This window comes from Equus asinus, chromosome 8, assembly GCF_041296235.1.
Source record: "Equus asinus isolate D_3611 breed Donkey chromosome 8, EquAss-T2T_v2, whole genome shotgun sequence".
NCBI classification, from domain to species: domain Eukaryota; kingdom Metazoa; phylum Chordata; class Mammalia; order Perissodactyla; family Equidae; genus Equus; species Equus asinus.
Genome location: NC_091797.1, coordinates 20,130,015 through 20,152,485, shown reverse-complemented (window position 1 = coordinate 20,152,485; position 22,471 = coordinate 20,130,015). Strand labels below are relative to the sequence as shown.

At 45.8% G+C, this 22,471-nt stretch overlaps 1 protein-coding gene and 1 long non-coding RNA gene across 3 annotated transcripts in view; one reads left to right on the top strand and one right to left on the bottom strand.

Annotated features, from left to right (window-relative positions):
• The window catches only part of LOC139045829 (uncharacterized), a 48,619-nt gene extending 31,197 nt beyond the window's left edge, over positions 1-17,422 (bottom strand). Inside the window, exon 1 of the long non-coding RNA XR_011504959.1 lies at positions 17,205-17,422. This is a non-coding gene — a long non-coding RNA (uncharacterized lncRNA). The remainder of the gene's footprint in view (positions 1-17,204) is intronic.
• Positions 1-22,471, top strand: part of RUNX2 (RUNX family transcription factor 2) — a 315,890-nt gene that overhangs the window by 220,064 nt on the left and 73,355 nt on the right. The window lies entirely within an intron of this gene.

Sequence of the window (22,471 nt, the reverse complement as noted above, 5' to 3'; positions counted from 1 at the left end):
AAAGACCTGCTATGTATTACTTCATAAAAAACAGATAAAGTTACATCCCAGGCCTGACTTAGTGAGTGAGAAATTCAGTCCAAGAGCATCAATACCATCCCTTCCTGGACACAGATGACCTCTTCATGGGCAACATACTTCAAGTTGATTGTCTCTTAGGGGACAAGGGGCCCCCTTGCCCTCAGTGCCCAGGGTAGACGCCACGGCCTTGTTGTGGTCAAAGGTCTTTCTATTTGCTGTTTCATACTCTGGCTGTAGAGATGAGGCCACACTCTTGACTTGTTTACATGATATCCTACCCACCTAAACAAATGAAAACTGACAGCTAATCTTAAAAAAAGATAGGCTTTTCATCTCACTTTTGTCTTTGATCTGCTCACTATCCGAGTTACCTATTATCAGTATCTCTTCAATTTAAAAGATGCAAGAGGAAAACTATGTTCGTGGGGCAATGATGAAACACACAGGTGTTGGGTATAATGTTATTAGACAAGACTTACAACCTAGTTACTCGTCTGACCCCTGTTTAATGATAGGCACAACATTATTGATTGTGCCAGGTGATTATCAGACACCAGTGCTAAGCCATCTGCAAGGCGGAAGGAGGTGGAGGGCTGAAAGGAGGAAGAATTTGTAGCTTCACCCCGTGCGTTACTTGAGAGAATAGCTGTCATTTGCTTCGCTTCAAAATCCCCAACTCTCATCTGATCTTAAGGGAGGGGCTGCATTTTTATTCATTCAATAAATACTGATTGAACGCTTACTAGAATTGATGGGAATGAAAATGAAGGAGACACACCCCTCCGTCCAAGAAGCTCACCACCTGCTCGGAGAGACAGAGAAATAAACTTGCAAGTGACAATACAGTGCAGCCGTGCCATAGCAGACAGGTGAGCCCAGGGGAGAGGAACCCCAAGGAGGCAGCAACTCCTTGGCCAAGGCAGGAAGATGACATTTGAGCTGGATCCGGAAAGATGAGTAATTCCTTGCCATTCTGGGTCTGCAGCTAAGCTAGACGCCAGCCCCACATCCACCCTGCAGTGCAGTTCTCAGAAGTAGAAAAATCCCCCCACTATGGAGATCCCACATAGAGAGCTCCAGAAAAAAAGAGAGCGAGATAGCGCCCCCAGGCTCTGTGTAGCGCTGTAGCATGCCAAATCACACTGCCATTGATAAGATGAGCTGGAGGGATTCTCAAAGCGGTTCGAGTGGTGGGGTTAGAGCAGCATCAACATCTGTGTGCAATGCGAGTCATACTTCAGAAAACCATATTCAATATTAGAATAACTAAAAACCAAAACAGATACTTATGTTATCAAAATATATAACATGGAGGCCAGTCGGTGGCATAGTGGTTAAGTTAGCCCGCTCCGCTTCAGTGGCCGTGGGTTCGCCGGTTTGGATCCCAGGTGTGGACCTGTGCACCGCTCATCAAGCCATGCTGGGGCAGGTGTCCCACATATAAAATAGAGGACGAAGGGAACAGATGTTAGCTCAGGGCCAATCTTCCTCAAAAAAAAAGAAAAAAACCGGAAAAAACCAAAATATATAACAAAGAAAAAAATGTGAGATCTGAATGTTTATCAAAAGAGAGCATCCATATAAAACATGTTGAGAGATGACAGCATAAAATATCAAATTTTCAGTACAGACTGTAGGTATATTTTATCCGATTGCTTGCTCAGTGCCTACCACTAAGTCTTGACGAGATGGTGAGGGATAATTTGGCACATAGGACCCTTCAGCATTCAGGAGGGGAGGGTGACAAGTATAAATGGTTGGGATAAGTTTATGCTTTGGATGATCACATATTCAAAGAACATAATGAGAGCTATGCCCGTGACTGATCCTAAGTAAAACTTTAAGGCAGGTTCTTGGGGTCTTCTTTACCCACACCTCCCAGACCTCTCCTTGGAGGCCTGCCATGCCCATAAGGGACCTCACATGGCCTCTGCCTCTCTTCCCAAGACTACACCAGCTAATCTTGTACTGTGGACCTCCCCTTTTATAAAGGGAAACTGTCTTGACCCTCACCTTTGAGCAGTCAGTGTATTTGCATTTCAAGGGAGTTTTTCTGGAACTGCTACAAGCCGCATGCCTTGCTCAAAGGGCAGGAGGCTTTCTTGGGATGCTTTTTTGACATCCCTCCATCCCATCCTGGGGCTGCTACCTTCTCACAGGCTACTCTTCCCTGCCCAGCAGAAAGTGAATCTTTCTTGCCTGAGCACCCTGCCCAGATCCCTTGAAGTAACAGAGGATCCATGCCCTTAGCCACTCTGGGTTAGAGTGAGAATGAAGGAGGCTTCTGGTTCGACCTGAAGCTGGCTTTCGAGGTCTTGCATTTATTTCCGTCTCTGTGAGAGCTAGTTTATTGATTAATGGAATCTTTATTAGAGTTATTAGAACAAATAAAACACATGCACACCCACACATAAATCCATCTCTACCCCTCCCAAACCACTGGCTGGTGAAACGAGTTCTATTTCCAGCCCTGACATCTTGCCAGTTTGTCATTCTCCTTCCTGGCCACATCAAGTTCCATCGGGTTTGAGTTTATTGGCTACACAGTGAAGTTTATGTTGTCATAGAAATTAGCCTTGATGGACAGGGATATGGCCAGGGGATCAGGGGAGCTCGGCAGCCTCGTGGTGCTGGCATGGCTGAGATGTTAGGGTGCCTGGAGGCCTCTCCAAGAAAAATCAAAGCTGGCTCTTTGCAGCAGCGAGCGAGTGCAACGAGACACTCCTGAGGGATGGGAGCTTGGACGTGATTGTGAGCCGTCCAGTTCCATTCCGCCCGCCCACCTCCCCCCTTCCTCCCCAGCCCTCCCGGTGCCCCCAGTGCCAAAAACCCTTCCCTGAGCAGTGGAGGCAGGGCCGTGAGACCTGAGGTTAAGCCGCTCTCTTCCACAGTTCGTGGTTAGCCTTCGTGGGCTCTTGGCTGTTTGACAAAGTTGGATAATAATTCAATATTTCTTACTGAAATACTTGACCTTATTGTTAGTTTTTGTGACAAGGGGAATTTAAAGGAGCTGCAAAAATGCAAGAAGTGTGGCTGAAAAAGGCCAGGGTATGCCACTGAGCAGTGAACAGTTTCTTTTTCTGACATCTATAAAATTTAGGTGAAAACAGGTCAACATTGATGTTGGCAAATGGGAAAGCCAGTTCTATTGTTAGCAAATGAGCTTCAGATATAAATGTAAGTCTGGTTCAATCAAAACCATGTTTGGTTTTAGACACTAGTGATGTGCTTTCTATTAAAGAAAAAAGAGTATTTATACAGACACACAAAGTAAAAATACCCTTTGGCAAAAGGATGATTTTCTCAGTATCAAATCAACTTGTTGAAGTACAAGATGGGACCTCTTTCATTTTCTTTTTAAATGTGTAGGGTACATGCTCCCAGCACCCTCTCTTTTCTTTATTTTGAATTGGCAAGTGCTGTTGAAGATTACAATCATCTATGAAGAAAAATGCTGCATTGCCTGATGTAGGGGCTTACTGGAGACTGCTAGCTGGTGGCAGAGACAGAAATGAAGTTACAGGATCGAAATATACAGCTCCCCAGATTTGGCCTGAGACATAATCATTTTTATGGGTTCCTCTCAGGAGTCTCATAAGACATGTTTGAGCTCACAGAGGAGGAACATAAGAGACATTCCAGTCACTTGCCAAATCCAGATCGTGAAGGGTCAGTTAATTTCAGCCTACTGGGCAGCTCGCTGATCTTATTTTCTCGCTGTCCTCGGACCGTGTGAAGTCCTTGTCCTGCTAGGAACTGGAACAACTGTAGAATATTGGGACTGCTTCTCCCCCCACAACCTCCCGCTAGCAAGTGCAGAGGCCGAGGTCCAGAGTCAAACATAGGCCAGTCGATAGGATTCTAGAAGGGTTCACTCTTTCTTGGGAGAGTCTTTTTTTCTTTTAAATGGAAGTGAAATTCAAGTAATGTAAAATTCAAAATTTTGAAGTGAACAGTTCAGTGGCATTTGGGATCCTCTCAATGTTGTACAACCACTACCTTTTGATCACCCCAAATGGAAACCTTGTACCCATTAAGCTGCTGCTCCCTATTCCCATCTCCGGATTCATGTTGGTTAGCTTGGTCCCCCACAGAGTGTCGTTTTAGGGCCTCGCAATTTTATCTAAAGCTCCGCTCCATTTCCGGGTAGGAATGGGAGGAGAGAGCCCATCTTGTGGGGAGGCGCCCAGGCCCTGGGCTAGGGGTGGGAGTGGGGCCCAGGAGAGACAGCGTCTGGAATCCCACAGTAACCCAGAACCGAAGACTCTCTAAACTGGAAGGGCCCATCGGTTGGGGTGGCTGCTCTTTCTGAGGCTGATTTTCGGTCCCCTGCTGAGGTGATGATCCCTTTAAAATTCTCAGCATTCTCACTCTCCCACGTCCTGCCTCCCATCTAGGAGGCATTTTATTCCTTTAATTTGTGTTGGGAGGCATCCAAGTCTGGCACCAGGCAGTCCCCACTCGAGAAGCCGGGAGGTGGTGTGGGCTCCCCCAGGTCTAGGAAGGGAGCGCTCGCTGGGATGCTAACCACCAGCTGTCTCTTCAATACGCATCATCCTGCCCGATAATCATTTTCAAATGGCAAACAATAATAAAAGCTTTCCTCTATTTTGCTTCCAAGTGTCAACGTATCTACACAGGCTATAGATGTGTGTGTGTGTGTGAATTGTCTGTCTAGGAAAAAAAGCAGTTTGGGGAGCATTCGTGGCTGTCGCGGGAGCTGGGAATCGCCTCAGGTTGCTTTTCAAACGCGGCTTGTATGTGAGGCCGACCTGGAGCGCGGGCCAGAGATACAACTAGATTGTCAAGTGACCAGGTTTTAATCCACATCGGGAGGGAGTTGGCAGAGTCTCTCCTGAGTCGGGTCCCTTGTGAATCTAGGGGTAACTTCAAGCTGAGCATGAGACAAGAGTGGGGAGCCCAGAAGGCAGATTTGACGGCTGCAGATGTATGACTCGATCCTGCAAGAAAAATCCCAAGTCTTTGACCTCAGAGGGAGGATGAGGCTGACACCCCGCTCAGGGTACACGTGTGTTCTGGGGCTACACAGAGTCCCAGGTCTCACTGTGACCTCTCTTCCTGGAGTGTCTATTTTCCTTGGAGGGTTTGGAGTAGGGTGAAGTTAAGTAATTTAACTGGTAAGTAATTTCAATCATTTTTTATATCAAAATGTAGATGAATAAATTATGGAATGCAATGCAAAATCCACAGGAGTTGTAGAGAGAATACAGGACTTTGGGGAAATCTTCTACTTGTAGGAGTTTACTGGGGGCCAAACTCAGGCTGATGCCCCAGAGTTAAGGCTTTGCTCTCTGCGGTCAGGTGGCTGCAGTAGAAATAACTGACAAGTCCTTATGGCATTCAGGGCAACCCCCCCAGGGTCCTGCGGAGTAGCTGGATCTTGTAGAATTTCCGTCCCGCACACCCTGCCCTTCTGCTCATCCAACTCCATCCTTTCCTGCAAAGCTTCAGGTCCCCCTCCTCCAGGAAGACTTCCTTGCCATTCTGACCCAATTCTCAGTGACACCCTATGCCGTCTGTTATTGAGTTTTGTACTGCAATCCTCTTCCACTCTGTTTCAGCTATCTATTACTACTTACACCACCCCACATTTTAGCGGTTTACAACAACAGCTATTTTATCGCGTATGATTCTGTGGGTCAGGAATGCAGGCAGGGCTCAGCAGGGCAGTTCTGCAGGGCTAGCTTGGGCTTCCTCAAGGCACGGTGGCCCCAGGGTGGTCAGGATTCTTCCACAGCACAAGGTGCTAAGAGGCACAAAAGCAGAAGATGCACATCTTTCAAGGTCTACCTTAGAAGAGGAGGTGGGCAGGGTTACTCCCACTGTGTTCTGTTGGTCAAAGCCAGTCTCAGGGGTCAGCCCAGAGTCAAGGGGACGGGAAACAGACCCCCAGATCTTACAAGAAGGAAAGGCAAAGGATCTATAGTTATCTTTAAATGACCGCATGTAATTGAATCCCAACCTGTCTGTCTTTGAAACCTATGATCTTAACCACTCTGCAGTCATTCCGTGAAGACCTCGCAGTTCTTAACGATCCCTCAGGGCCGACTGCCGTGGGACTTAGTCGACATTTGGTGATTATTTCAAGAGTCAGGCATCAGTATCAGGGGTGGGAGAAGAGATTTTGGGCACGAAGCACCCCTGCATAGGCAGACCCCTCTTCCTCAAAACACAAGGATAAGAGGCATCCTGGCCATGGAAAAGGTCATGTTTGGCAGGAAAAGATGAGGCCCTGGTTTTTCGTATGCTTCCTGGAGTCCTGTGACAGACTGAGCATATGTCAAATAACCAAGAGTTGAGGGGCTTTGTTAAGGAGAAAATAGAAGCTCACGTCACAGTTTGCCGATCTGCAGGGAAGGGCTGGGTGGCAGCCTTCCTCCAGACTTGCCCAGGGCACCTGGGGGCAGGCAGGCTGGAAGGGCTGCGCTGGTTGTCACTCAGAGACTCAGCAGGGTCCAAGAGCCACTCTTCCAGGAAGGTGGAGAAAGAGGCTATTGTTTCTTGCCACTTTAAGTAGCTGATGACAGTACAAAGGAATGTACTCAGGACCCTCCCTGCTAAGGATGGATTAGAGACTGAAGAACCAGACGCTCTGGAAGCCTCTGGGCACAAGGTGTGGGAAACACTGTGGGGGCAGAGAGGGAGGGAGTGTTCCCTGGGGGTGGCCTTGTTGATTCTGGAATTCCACCCTCCACCTCCCGGCTACTGAAACCTCCATCTCACTGGGCCTTGGTTTCCTCATCTGCAAAAGATGGACGGTGGTTCTTAGGATTCTTTTCTTTTGAGGAGTAAATAGAATAATCTGTCTAGAGGGCCTGGCATGGTGCTTGCCGTGAGTAGATGCTTAATAAACATTAACAACTTTTTTTCCAAAATGTTAGAAAAGGGACCTTAGAAATCACTGAATCCAATTTGTGAATGACCCAACTGAGGCCTGGAGATGTTAAAATGAATTGCCCAAGTTTAAGCGACGTGTTGGTATATCTGTTTCCTCCTCTTGGCCCCACGGTTCTTGCTTCTGTTCCACAGACGTCTAAGTCCCTCTGAGGATGTAAAGAATTTTCCATCACAGCCGCTCTGCATGATGGTCACTTTTTGTTTCTGTTCTTGGATTGAGTGCTCCATATGACCCTGAAGAACATGGGGTAACCCGAAGAGAAAATGCTGGCAAAACCTTAAAACAAAACACCTAACACGCCAGCAAATTTCAATGTGAGAATCTGAGAATAAAGCCATCCACTGAAATCACGTTAGTAAGTCCTTGCTCTTCTGTCAATTTTTTTATTTGAAAAAATTATTCTAGAGATCAGAGTTCAGAATTATAAGAAAGTGAAAAAAATAAAATGTGTCCTTCCTGCCTGTGTCCCCTCCCCACCCAGTTCCACTCCAGACAACTGTCATACCTGTCCGACTTTGCCCCTGATTATCAACAAGGAGCAGGGGGAACTGCACAAGTCCAGCAGCGTCAGGGCATTTCAGTCTATGGAATTGTTTCCCAGATAAGCTGGGGATCAGGAGGCCTGGGTCTCATGGAAACAACGTACTGGGGCCCCTTTATCTATTACAGAACAACAAATCACCCCCAAACTTACCGGTGCAAAAGAACAACATTTTATTATGCTCGTAGATTCTGTGCATCGGGAATTTGAACAGGAGCAGCAGGAATGGCTCTTCTCTACTGTAAACGTTTGTGGCCTCAGCTGGGAAGACTCAAACAGCTGGGGACGTCCTCACTCACCTGTCACGTGCCTGGGTTGGGCCAGATGAAGGGTGGTCTTAGCTGGGACTGCCTCCTGGAGGGGCTCCGTGTCATGGCCTCAGGTTGGTTAGACTTTTCCCACGGCTGCTGGGGCTCCGAGAACAAGCGTCCCGACCTACCTGGTGGAGCTGCATGGCCTTTAATGACATAGCCTCTGAAGTCACATGGTGTCACTTACGCCATACTGTGTTGGTGGAAGCAGTCACAAGCCCACCTAGACTCAAAGAGAGGGGACACCATCTCTCAAGGGAGGAGCGTCAGAGAATCTGCATCCAGATTATTGGACGTCTTGCAATGGCGCTTTCTGAGCAGGAGAGCCCACCGCCTAACAGAGGACAGTGGGGCTGCTTCCGGGGAGAGAGGCCATCTAAGAGATGCCATTTGCACATTTGATCTCTGGGGCGTGTTGAAGGTTTATGGAGACAGAATAATTAAAAGTGGGGCCATCCTGGGTCATCCTGGGGGAAAGGATGGTTTTTAAGTAGTTTGCTTACAATTTCCGTTGGCCACGCCTGAGCAGTGGGACCCCACCCCCTGCTTTCTAGCTGGGGTGGGGCCGCCCAGCGGCCCCGCAGGCCTGCTCCCGGGAGCCCGCGTGGGGCCGAGCTACACTCGGCCTGTTTTCCCGGACAGCAGAGGAGATGGCAGTGCCTCACTGGGAGAGGCAGGCAGTGGCGCCCCGCCCTCGGGCCTGCCGCCCACCTGTGTACACACCCAGAAGGAACGTCGTTGGTACTGAATCCAGAGAGGAGTCTTTGAAGCCCTCAGAGGTCTTCAGAGCAGAGCGCTGGGCGAGGCCAGGGCGTTCAGGAGGCTGGCGCGGAGGGCGGAGGCTGCGCGCAGCCAGAGGGATGCCCCGCTCCCGGCCCGGCAGCCCAGCAGCCTGGTGTCTGGGGCAAGCAACGTGAATCCCCGTGCTTCCCCGCATCTCCTCGTGCTCCTGGAGCGAGGGGGAGAATTAAAGAGTTCAGAGCTTGTTCCTGTGGGGGCCACTGTGTTAGGCACTTGGGTGTCATTAGCCTGTTTCATTTAATGCTCACAATAATCCTGTGGAGTAGGCATTATGTTTCCTATTTTATAGTTAAAAGACTGAGGCTCAGAGAGGTTAAACATCATTTCTGTGGTCAGTCAGCGAAGAAGATGGGATGCTGGATCCCAAAGGGACAGGTCCTGTTTGCTTTGTCAAAATCAGCATGGCCACAGGGCAAGGAGGCCATCCTGGCTTCTCCTTGGCTTCCAGTCTTCTCTCCAGCCCACCCTTTTCCTTTTACTCTGAACCACAAGATTTCCATCACCAGGCTTCTTGAATGCTCGCAAAACCTAATCCCTTCACGGTGAGGGCCAAGAAGGAGTTTTCTGCAAACCATTTTTGGAAAAGTGATGCCTCCGAGCCGTGCTGTCCAGTACGGTAGCCTCCAGCCCCATACGACTGTTGACTTTGCAATACAATGAAATAAAATTAATCAAATTAAGTAAATGTAAAATGCAATTCCCCAGTCACACTAGCCACATTTCAAGCGCCCAATAGCCCCCACATGGCGAATGGCTACTGTACTAGATGGCGTGCGTGTAGGGTATCTGCATTATTGTGGAAAGTTCTATCGGACAGTGCTGTTGTAGAGAGTAAGTATAGGAAGAGTCACATTTTTGTAACTGGTACTATTGCTATTTTATTAATAGTTTTAATGGTACTTGAGGTGTTTATTTTCTCCAAATTTTTCTCAGAAGTAAAAGAATAGACTGTGTTTTTACAGTCCCTTACAGTTTGCAAACTGCATTCGCAAACTCGATCTTATTTAACGCGATAGCCTTGCAAAGTGTGGTAGGTAATGATGTTACAGGTTTAGTAGCAAAGGGTCAGAGAGGTTAAGCAACTTGGCCAGGGTTCTATAAACAGCAAATAGTAGAGCCAGGATTTCAAGACAGGTTCTCTTACTGTGCACTTTCACAGGGAGAATTTGTGCATGTGACGCCTGAAAATATCCTTAGGCAAAGTTACTAAATCTAAAGTAACTTACCAGTGTTCTTGGGGGGGAACTGGGCTTGTTAATTTTTCTGGCTTACGCCATCGGATGTTTGTTAGGTCTTGCTGCTGACAAATACCTTTGTTTTCTTTCCAAAGTAGTCGGCAGCTTTTATCGTTATTTTATCATAAGAACACAGTTTACACTGCCGCGAATTTAGTAATTAGAAAATTACCTTTTCAAGTTAGTTTATAATGAGAATGCTTATGTTTACTTTCACTTACACAAGTGGTAGATGAAAAAGAATCAATTATAAAAAAAAAAAGAAGGAACTTTCCAGAACGAGGTATGATGGAAGATACATACACATGAAAAGGTAACCAACAATACCTGGTCAGGCATGATATGTGTCAAAGTAATATATAGAGAGCAATTAATTGATTCACTCGTTTATTTATGTAATATAAAATATGTACCATACACTGTTCTAGACACTGGAGATAAGAACAAAGGCAGACAAACAGTAGACCTATAAGAAAATAAATAACATAATGTCAAGTTGTGATAGGTGCTTTGCATAAACAAGAAACAAGGAAAGCTGACAGAGAGTAATGGAGAAGGTGGGGATGCTGCTTTAGATAGAGTTGTTAACAAAGATCTTTCCGAAGAGGTCATACTTGAATGGAAACCTGAATAAAGTAAGTGAGTGAGCTCTAACCCCAGGGGAAACTGTTGCAAACAACAGGAGCCATAAGTGCAAAGGCCCTGAGGCAGGCCCATGCTTTGTTTTTCTTCTTATACTAACACAAACTGATCTTATATTCTTTATCTGATTATGTGTTTATTGTCTGTTTCCCGAGTTATGACGCCCATGCTTGGCTCTAGGAACAATGGGGGAGGCTCCTGCACTTGGGATGTAGTGAGAGAGCTGGGGAGAGGTGGGAGAATTTTGAGCCAGCACCACCAGTTCCTGGACCACCAGCAGCAGGCTGGGAAGGACTTTGGATTTTATCCTGAGGCGACCGGGGAGCTGTTGGTGGTGGTGGATGAAGGGCATGAGTGACATTAAGCTTATTTATTATTTTATTTTATTATTTTTGAGGAAGATTAGCCCTGAGCTAGCATCTGCTGCCAATCCTCCTCTTTTTGCTGAGGAAGACTGGCCCTGAGCTAACATCTGTGCCCATCTTCCTTTGCTTTATATGTGGGATGCTGCCACAGCGTGGCTTGATAAGTGGTGTGTGTGTCCACACTCGGGATCCAAACCAGTGAACCCCAGGCCGCCAAAGCCAAATGTGTGACCTTAACCACTGCGCCACCAGGCCAGCGCCTCTTATTTTATTTTTAACCCAACTTTTATTTTGAACATTTTCTAGATCTTCAGAAGAGTCAAAAGAATTTTACAGCAAATACTCTTCACCCAGATTATTCCCCAGTTAACATTTCACCGCAATGACTCCCCTCTCTGTATCTTCTTCTCAACCGTTTTAAAGTCGGTTGCAGATATCATGACACTTCACACCTACGTACTTCATCACGTATGTCGAAAATACAATGATCACACCCAGGAGACTTTGATAAAATAATATTATCTGTGATTATTTAAATAATAAAATAAGATAGTACTATATAAAAGTATAGTAAATAATACTAAATAGTAATATATTAAATTTCTCAAAGTGTCCCAGTAATATTCTTGGGAATATTATTGCAGTAGCTGCCTGGCCTCTTCATCTCCTCGGCTTTAGAATAGACCTCTGCAGACAGCTCGGTGGGAGCAAACGCTTGAATACCGATGTAAGAGGACTCTTCTGGGGCAAGCTCAGGGGAGAAAAAGGAGATGGGTTTGAGAAGGGAGATTGCAGCCAGATGAGGGTGACTTCAGGAGCAAAGCTAGGGATTTGCGGCCACAGGAAGCCACTGAAAGTTTTGACAGTGACCCAATGAAAGCAGTGTTTTCATGGTTCATCCAGCTGCTGAGCACAGAATGGATCCGAGCTGAGGAAGCCTTCGAGGTGAGAGTCGCCTCTGCCCTCGTCCTCTCCTGGTGGGCCCCGCCCGTGCGTCCTTCCGCATTCTGGTTTCCAAAGCAGAGGTGCTATTTCCCTCCTCTTCCTCTGCTTCTGGCTTTCCCTTCCCCTGTTCTCTTCTTCCTCCTGCTTTCTTTCTGACTTCCCCCTGCCATCCTTCCCTTCGGATCCTTCACCTGGAATGCGGCACTGAGTGAGAGGAGATTGGGGTGCAGGTCAGGGAGGCCCCACACTAAGATGGGGAGGCGCACACCTGGCCTGCATCTTCTCGAGTTAGAGCTGTTCTTTCCCAGAACGGGGAGGGAAAAAAGTGAAATCCCCGAACCCAGGCACTTTGCAGTTTGAGTTTCAAGCCAGCTTCCTGCCTCTGCAAAGTTCTTCCTCACTTTCCCACTGTGCCTGTAGGCTCCTTCCTCACAACCAGGCATCTAGAGAGTAAGAGAGCTTCAGACTTAGATGCTGTCCTCCTCAGCATGGGACCCTGGTCCTCCTGTGTCCTTACCAAGCATGCCAGTGCTTCCAAGTGGCGGTTTCCTCATGGGGTAAGGGATGCTGGCTACCACCTCTGAGGGCAGGGCAGGAGGGAAAGCCTGGTCAACACATGGGGTCCTGGGTGGGCGTGGTAGCCACATGGGAGAGCCCTTGCCTCTGTGGTCTGGTCCTGAGAGGTGGCCCAGGCTGGGGAGGTAGCCCTGGTGGGTGGGGGAGCAACATGGCAAAGGGGTCTTGAGCAGTGGGACTTGTGGGAGCCGGTCACAGCCTACTAGGTAAAGTGGCTGCTCTGCTCTTTCTCATTATGATACCCGTTCTTGCACATGCTGGCCAAAAAAAAGAAAATAAAAGCCCTCTTTGTAGTTTGCTGACTTTTGTGGGGTAAATATTCCCACCATGGCCAAGTTCCAGCTCCAAACATGACGTCACTAAAACCGAAGTTGAGAGAAGTGATGCGCACAGTGGGCTCTCACAAGCTGGTGGAGCCGGCTCCAGGGCACCTTTTCTTTCTGTCTCCGCACAGTGCCTGGGATCTGCTTCTTTGGGGTGGTCTCTGGAGATCTGGGAGCCCCTTCATAATGTCTGAGTGCAAGAAGAAACTACAAACGCGTTTTCTAGGCTACACTTGGGAACAGCTTGTGCTCTGGGGCTCTGTTGCCGAAATTGGAGGCCTTGTTCTTTCAGGTTTCGTAATTCCACCATGAGCCGTGTCTGTTCTTTGAAATGTATGTGCTGGTCACCATTATAAATGGTCACTGAGTCTGCGTTCCTGAAGGGAGAGCCCTGATTATAAGCTTCAGCAGCATGATGAAAAAGAATTGGCTAAATACAAAGGTAAAGGAGAAAACCTGGCTTGTGGTAAAAGTTCTTGTGCTTGGTAAGCGCCCCTTACAGAAATCATTTCTCTGAGAAGACTTGGTGGAATAGTGGATCGTGCACAGGCTTTCAAATTAGGTGGATATGATTTGAATCTTTCATTGACCTTGGGCGATCGTGAGCTCTTTGAGCTCGGTTCTCTTATCTCCCGTGTAAGATCATGGTGAAGATTACGAGAGATAATGTGCATAAGGTATACAATGTGGGAAAATACATACAAAGTGCCTAGCACAGTGTCTGGTTCAGAATAGGTACTTAATTCTCGATACCTCCAATGTAAAGAGCAATGGCTATGGGTGTTCAAGGAAGAAACCCTCAAGCCATCTTCATCAGGACAACCTGAAAGGAGCCAGACTGGAGAAGGTGGATGGAGGAAGACCCCGCATGACAGATGCTGAAGGACAGAGGACGAGATGGAACAGCACAGCAAGTCCAGCAGCTGAGAGACCATAACAGCCGTGAAATCAGGGCCTTATCAGTCACCACTGCTCCGGCTGGTGGCTTTGGCTTCCTCGTTAACCAAACGGTGGTGGTAGTAGCATTGGATGACTGATTTCTGAGGGGCAGTTGAGGAGGAAAAGTCCCTGTAATTTGCTTTGTCTGCCAAGCAAAATATAAATTAAGAACCTTGCATCTAGCGTGGGCAGTTGGCTGTAGAGCCATTGGATGGAATTTCTTACAATCTTAGAGTCTAGAGAAGCTAATTGTGGTCTAGGCCCTCTCTTCAATATTCTGTGACTGAAACTGAATTGATGTAGGAGCAGCAACATGCTGGCTTAGAATGAAATATGACATGTCATAAGCCAAGTAAAACAGAAAGAGCAGATGAAGAACTAGAGAAAGCCAAAAAGGGTGAACAGGAAAACGTCCCTTGAAACGCGAGCCAGGAAGAGGGTTCGGTCTGAAATGACAAAAGCTCTGAGCCCCAAAGAGTCTGAGCATTACAATCTGAGCCAATTCATAACACGGGCAATGAGGCCGTGGACCTGCTGAGGGACATCCTCGAATAATGGATGCAGGTGGCCTAGAAACAAAAGCACCTTTCCTCCCACTGCATTCCTGGGGAATCTAGTGTGTCTGGAACCAGGACAAACTGAAGCCAAGTTGTCAGGACACATCTCATAGTGTGCCCTTCGGGGTGTGCCAGCTGGACACTGAGCACACGCCTTCCCGTGGAGTTACAACATCCCACTGATTCACACCACCTCCCAGTGCTCCTTGCACAACCTGCTGCTCAGAGGGCTTTGCTCCCTCATAATGAAGGACATGGACATGAGGGTGGGAGGGGGCACGGAGAAACCAACGGTGTAGAAAAATAGCCTCTTTTAAACTTAGATAGACTCGTAAGTCCCTGAGTACCAGCTGCAGACAAATAATAAGGGAGAGCCAATGGGTTGAGAAGGAAGAGGAAGAGTCAGGTAGGGTGAGTTCAAAAACCCCCTGGTTCGATCAGGAGGCTAAGTGAAGAGAGCTGCATGCTCGCGTAGGGTCCTGGGTCCTTAGCACTGCTCTCCCTTGGCTGACCTTGCCAACTAGGGCAAGTCTCTTCAGTCTTGAGGCTTAAGCTTCCATATTCATTAAAGGGTGATGGTGGCAGCCCCAGATAATTTTCAAGTTCCTGTCTCGTCCTCAACTTCTCTTATTTTACCGAGGCCACTGCCAAGGCTGGCTTCCGAGGAGTGCGGGGGGTGAACTGGGGTCCAAACTAGCCAAATAGCTAATGTGGACCTGATACACTATCATCACCGCCTCCATCACCCACTGTCTGCCATTCTCCTGGTAGATCCGATGGAGAATGGCTCTGTCCGGGACAGTCAATATATGGCGTTCACATTCCGTCTGCCACACCCTATGCCAATGGCGTATGTTGCTAAATAATCCCTGGTTTCCCACTGCATCTGGGTTAGGTGTCAGGACACTTAATTGCATGCCAGGTGCATTGAGATGAGCACCATACCTGGATGTGGCGGCCATGCTCTTTTATGTGGTCTGGGCAAAGGGGACCTTGAGAAGAGTTTAGCCTGAAGGACTCTCGATCTTCAGAGAGCACCTGTGACACCCAAAGACGGCTTTTCACGCCTGCTAAAAGTATTCTTCTCATGGGACACTTACCCGCTTATCAACTGACTCCTTGCTCCAGGGGCCAGTCAGTCTTGTTACAATGTTGCTTAACTTGTAACACGGAAATAACAATATCTGCCTTGCCTTCATTTTAGGATTCCAGGGAAGTGCTTGGAAAAATACCAAGTGCAATGCAACTATAGGGCTATTAATAATGTTGCTATTATACACTTTGATTGATGAGATTTTGATAAAGGGAAAAGCCCCCCTCCCCATCCCCGCCCACTAGACCTGTTCCCAAAAGTACATCTCAGTCCACACTCCAAAGACATTTCTTGGAACCACATCTTAGTGCGGTTCACCCAATGAAAAGCTCCTCTGGCTCCAAGTGGGCATGAAAGTTTATCACAACATTTGCCATCAATAAAAAGCCAATTCTTTCCATATGAAAAGCATTACTGCTGTCTAATGGTTATTGAGTGATGATACCTGAATAATGGGAATATAGGAACAGGGGAGTGTACAAAGGGAACTTCACAGGGACACCAAATTGTAAAGATAGAGATGCCGATTTCAGAGGGAATTAGTTAAACAGAGCAGAGGACGTTTGCCTTCACCAAGCAGGAAAGAAGAGGGGAGCAGGAGAGATGGGAGGTGGAGAGAAGTGACAGGTAGAAATGAGAGAATTGGTGCCACATTCATGCCTAAGGGGCAGGAAGCTGGGCCAGAACACCAGAGCAGCCATCTTTGTGGCCCCTAGAGAAGGTCAGCCTCTTTCAGAAACCCAGTCCGCTGCCCGCAAGTCTTCCTGGCCAGGACATCCTGCCTGCTCCTTGATGCAGCTCTTCCCTCTGCCAGCCTTCAGTTCCCATCCACCTTCTGGTTCGCCACACATGCTCACATGCTACCACTCCCCCACCGTGGCCATTCCTGGCTGACCAAAAGGAATGTGGGTCAGTGGGTGGACAAAGATGATGGCTCTGGAGAAGAGCTGGGGTTGAGCATGGTGTCATCCACTGCCCGGGGGGCCTGGGGCAAGTTGCTTAGCTTTCCAGCCTCAGCTGCCTCATCTGTTAAAATGGGAAGGCTCCCTCCATCATGGTTAGGGTGAGGAGCAGCTGGGATCAAATAGTGAATGTCCCTTGTAAAAAGCCGTACATCCGTGAGGCGAGGTGACCATACTCCTGATTTGCCTGGTATAGTCTTTGTTTAGGACTGTCGTCCTGATGAAATCAGTAATGAGGCCCCATTTCATTCCCTGAATTGTCCTGGCTTGGGTGTTAAGTTGTATCACCCCGAGCATTGTAACTACTGACAGATGGAAACCTGGAGGGACTAAATGAGGCTGGAAAATCTCCCCGAAGACCCCCAGATCCTCAGAATCCTGTCTCTGCCGCCTCTGTTGCAGACACAACTTGATGTCTGTCAGTCCTGACTCACATTCAAAATAAAAATTCTTGGGTTAGTCCATTAAAAGAAATAACAGCCCTGTTTTAATTTCTGCAACGGCCTTGGAATGAAAAGACTATTAATTACTCCAATTAACCACGCGCATTAAGCACACATGTTCAAACGAATATTAAAATAGCATCAATCTTCGTCCTGAAGTTCTCGAGATGCTGGAATGCGTAAACATTTAGTGGAAGAAATTGTGACTTCAGAGAAAACAAACAAAGCAGCCTGTTTGTTTGTGCGACTGCCTATTTGTGGAGAAACAACCAAGAGGCACAGAAAGACGTGAGGTGTCTCCCTCAGTTTCTGTTTCCAATTATTGCCCAGAGGAGACCGAACAAAGAAGCTCCTATTTATAACCGAAGTCTAAAGAGGGGGGAAAAGAAGCTTAATCATGAGAAAACACGGTTCACGATTGGCATTAGTAAAATAAAACGGAAGTTTATCAAAGAACAAACTGTCTTCAGGGAAAATAAATAACTCCTTCCACGTCCTGACTCCACGTACAAGGAAAACCACTTGACTTACCAGGGATGAGAGCCCGGGTGGGTGTCGGTTACTGCGCCTGGAGCAGACGGGCTTTGTGGTGGAAGCGAGGTGGAGCAGTGTGGGCGCAAGAGCTCCAGGCTAGCAGCGTCTCTGTATCTGTAACCAGGTGTCCCAAAGCCCGTGAAGGCCACATGCTTTTGAGCACACCAGGAGCCCTTGGGTCATTTCTCAGGGCTCAGACTTCAGGAAATGCTGTGAGGGAGCAGAGGATGAAGCTCAAGGACAACGTTCGCTGCTTGGAAAGGATTCTGGTTAATAATCTACTAATGGCTTCAAGGTTCAGAATCCCATGTTGTTTGGAATAGAGAAAATGTTGGCGAGGGCTGCCACAGTGGCATGCCAAAGCTGCTGTCCCCGCCTTAGGAGAGGGCACCTGCCTTGCATGATGCTTTGTCCTCCTTCCCTCCCCCTTTCGCTTTCAAGTTCATTCATTCTTTCACTTATTCATTATTTATTCAACAAATGCTTTTAGTTTTTTAGAACTGAAATAATTTTTGACTTGTACTCAATGCTGTGGGCAGGAAGCACAGTTTTTTGCCTGAAAGATCTTACGGTCTCATTGCAGAGACAAGACTTTCCCTCCTGACGTCTTTACTTTGATCACTGGGAATTTCCATAATAGCGTCGGCATATGCTTTTGGAATTTGTGAAGATTCCATCTCTCTCATCTGTGATATTCACTCTTGTCGATTCTGCCTTCCCTCTAGCTCCCCCATCTCTTCTTTCCTTTACATTTCCACTAGCACTTCTTCAGAAATAGAAGGGCTCTCTTTGTCTTCTCTTTAAAAAAAATTATTAAAAAGTAAGTATTAAGTTAATCCATTGGCCAGGGACTGAGCCAAGTAATTCCTTTATCATCGTCCCATTCAACCCTAGTAATAGACCCTTGGAAGTCCGTTATTGCCATTCTCACTTTACAGGTGAGGAAACTAGGGCCCAGAGAGGCCAAGTGGCTTGCTCAGGTCACACAGGCGGAGTTCTAGACGGCCTGGGAAATGGCCAGTCTGGATACCATTCTCGAGGCACCAAAAATGGTGATAAGGGTGCCTCTATTTTCGCTAAGTGGTTCCTTGCGTTTTGGGGATCTCATTTCTAACCCCTGGATAATGTGGCTCCAGGAGGAGCCTGGTCTGGGGCACCGAGTGCACCTATCAACCCCACGCGAGGGCCCACGGCGTGGTTGAGTACTGCCCTCTTCCTTCCAGCTATTGATCTGAAATTCCAGGGTCATCTCAGAACCTCCAGTGTTGTGGGATTAGAGAAGGTCTTTGGAGAGTACACAAATGAGGTTTTGTTTTTTCATTCTAGTCAAATTGGCTTGTGGTTTGGAGGCTCTGAAGGCCCCAGGAGTGCTTCATCCTCTGCTGTGCCAAATTACTTCAGGCAAAGATTTCAAGGAGGGGGTCCCTATTCTGTAACCCTACAGAATGTCCAATATGTGAGTCTTTTGCTCTCCAAGTGGAGACTCCCGGCAGCAGGCTCAGGCTGGAAGTGACCCCCTCCTGCAGGAACAGACTGGAATAAGCATTGTTAGCATCATCATTCATTAAGTAATTTTTGCCTCTTCCTTCATCTTTAAGAACTCAATTGCTCTTACTTCCTTTGACCTGCAGGAATGAGAACAGTCAACAAATTCTATCACTTCCTTCCTTCCTTTTAGATTTATCCTTTCCTTCCATCTCACATTCATCACACTAGTCCAGACAATCATTTTAGCTGTTCCAACATATTTCTCTGACTCTAGTCTTTGACTCCTGATTTCTCAATCCATCTTGCAGTCTACTCCCCAAATAATTCCATTCTCAAGTTCCTCTTAACTCAAAATTCTACAGCACCTCTTTGCCTATTTTTGAGGGTTTTTTTTTTTATCACAAAAATAACACTTACCATCCCAAATTCAAATAATATAAAAGTGTGTAGAGGAAAATATCTTATCTCTCTCTTCAAGCCAGAGGATTGTTCTTTATTTTGAGATTCTTTCTTTTCTCCTTTTTTAACTTTAAAATGTTTATCAATATAATTCATGCATATGCTAAACAAAAATTCATTCAAATAATAACAGAAGTCTTACACTGAAAAACAAGAGTCTCTTGCCCCATGCTTCCCATTAGCACAACCTGTTGACTCAAAGTCAAATGCTCCAGCTGAGCTTTTGAAGCCCTATGTAATATGCTCTTAGGTTACCTTCTGAAACATATTTCTACTCTTTTTCAACTTGGACCAACTGCTCCTTCCAAGTCAGACTCTCGTCTCATAGTCTTTGTCTTTTAACTGGAGCACTTAGCCCATTTACATTATTTGTAATAACTGACCTATTTGGATTCATTTCTACCATCTTGTCTTGTACTTTCTAGTATTATTTATCCTGTTTTTTCTCTGTTTTTCTTTTTTTCTCCTTTGCTTCCTTGTTTTGAATTGATTGGCTCCTTTCTCTCTATCCCCAATTCAACTTTTTCTCCTTTATTCCAGTTATTTTAGTGGTCACCCTAGAAATTTTAATATGTATATTTAACATAATAGAATTGAAAGTTAATCAATATATTTAAGCTCTTTCTGAACAATAAAAGAAGCAAAGAACACTTGCATTCTAATTACACACCTCCAAATTTTATATGAAGTTATCCAGGATTTTGATTCTTTCTTGACTTTTAAAAATCTATAAATTAGACATTATTGATGTTTTATGCTATCAATGTTTGTCTAGATTTAAGCACATGTTTACCTTTATCTTTGCTCACTAATCTGCTTACATTTTAGACCTACCTTCTGGAATCATTTCCTTCATTCTAAAATGCATGTTCTTTAGAAGTTCCTACAATGAGAGTGTTCTGGTGGTAAATTCTCTCAGTCTGTGATGCTTTGAAATGGTTTCTTTGCCCCTCCTTCCCTTTTTTGAAATATAGGTCTCCTTTTTTAGAATTCTAGATTGTTAGTTATTTGATACTATTTGGTTGATATTAATGCATCTAATTTTCCTTGCTGTTCTTGAGAATTCAGCTGTCAGCTTGTCATTGTTTTCCAGATAATCTGCTTGTTCTCTCTAATTGCTTTTAAGATCTTCTCTTTGTTTTTGGTGTTCTGCAGTTTCGCTTTGATATGTCTAGGAACGGATTTCTATTTATTTATCCTGCTTGAGATTCTCTGGGCTTTCTTAATCCATGCATGGGTGTCCTTCATTAATTCTGGAGAATTCTCAGCCATTATCTCTTTTAATATTGCTTCTTTCCATTCTCTTTATTGTTTCCTGTAGAACATTCTCATCCTATTCTCCAGGTTTCTTAAACGTTTTCACATTTCCCATTGCTTTTTCCCCCATACTGCTAGAGTCTGTGTAGTCTCTTCTGTATTCCAGTTCATCTATTTGCTCTTTTCACCTATTTATTGAAATTCCAACTTCATTTATTATATTTTTCATTTCTAGAATTCCTATTTGGTTCTTTTTCAAATCTGGCTAGCTATGATAACCCCTTTTTTCTTTGCTATACTTTTAATCTCCTCATATTTTTTCAATATACTAAACATACTAATTTTATATTATACGTTTGATTAGTTCTAGTATCTGTGGTCTCTGAAGATCTGATTCTAGAATTTATTGTTTCTGATCACTCTCACTCAGGGTGGCTTATTTCCTTGTGTGTGTAGTGATTTAAAAAAAAAAGAGTTTTTTTAAAAAAAAAAGAGTTTATTTTCCTTGTAATTTAACATGTGGGAATTCTTTGAGGCCTCATTTAAAAGTATTTTCTTCCAGAGAAGATTGGAATTTGCTTCTGCCAGGTGCCTAAGCAGATCACCAACTTGGAACCAATTTAATAAGTTTTCAGAGGTTTCTTTCAGCCACAATGGTTCTGTATGTTCAGACCCCAAACTCATAAAAGTCCAGGTCTGAAATTAGAATAGGGAGGGGAAGTGTTTTCTTTTTCTGCTCCACTCAGAGCTGAGGCCAAGCTGGCACGCACCCCCGTCTTCTTGCTCTGTGGGGTGTGTTTTTCAGTTCATCCACTGAGAGCATTGCCCTTCAACGTTCTTGGCTTTGTGGGTCTCTGCTCTGACCTTCTACTCATCTTGGGCTCCAGGTTTGTCCCTCATGTGTGGGAGACGCTGACTCCAGTACTTCATGGCTCTTCTGGATTGGGGCTTTCTGGTCATTTCTGAGGCCCAAGGAATTACTTCACTTTCTAGCCAAATCCGTCACACATTAAGAAAACTGTTTTCCTATTTTACCTGGTGCCCTTAGGAATTCTCTGAAAATCTAGTCCATCCTATTGTCAAAAAGACAACACTTTTTGCATTGGGCAGATTACTTCTCTGAGCTTTAGTTTGTTTCATCGGGAAGGTGGAATAATATCTATATCATTAAGATTTTTGTGAGGATTAAATAAGATACTGGATATGTGCGTTCCATGTAGAAGTTTAGTAAATGACGGTAATTACTACTACCGCTGCTACCATTCTACTGTTACGACCTCTTACTGGTACAACAATAACTACTGTTCAAAACACGAAAGGGCCTGCTATTCCATGGAGAGTCAAAGACTTAGATGGTTAAAAGAAAAACAGTCAAATTTAAAAATAGTTAAAATTTTAGCTGTCTAAACATATTCCTCCACCATATTAACACCACCCTGAAGTAGCTATAACGTCTCCCTGTAGGAGTTGAGCCCTGTCCCCTGCGCTATGCATTTGATAGGGGTGTGTGTGTGTGTGGGCCAGGAGCTAGGCTCCAGTCAGTAACCAATGTCAGAGTCCACAGTGGAAACACTTCCGCTCTGTGCAGCCTGGGTGGGCAAGCTGAAAGAACACCATTTATTGGAAGAAAGGTGCTACACATATACAACGAGGTGTTATATTTATTATTATTTCTATTTTAAATTATCCATCGAAGAAAGAAGACATGGTAGGAATTTTTAATGAGGCCCAGGGTCAAGTTGGGTTCAGGAGCCCAAAGGGAAGTGGTCGTGTTCTGATGGGGATGCACGTGACCTTGGGCAGGTCAAGTGACCTGCCAGCCTCATTCCCCTCATGTGTGAAGCAGAAGAACGGGGGCTGTGTAGTTCCAGGGAACTTTTATATCTCAAATTCCATGATTCTCATCTCTTCCCAGCCTGTATCCCCTGGGTTCCCTATTTCACTAACTTCTAAGACCCACCACCGCAGCTGTGCTAAAAAATACTGTTTATCCAACCATGTCTGCCTAGAGTCACCCGGTCTCTAATGTGAGAAACAGAAATCAGAGCCACAATAGAAAC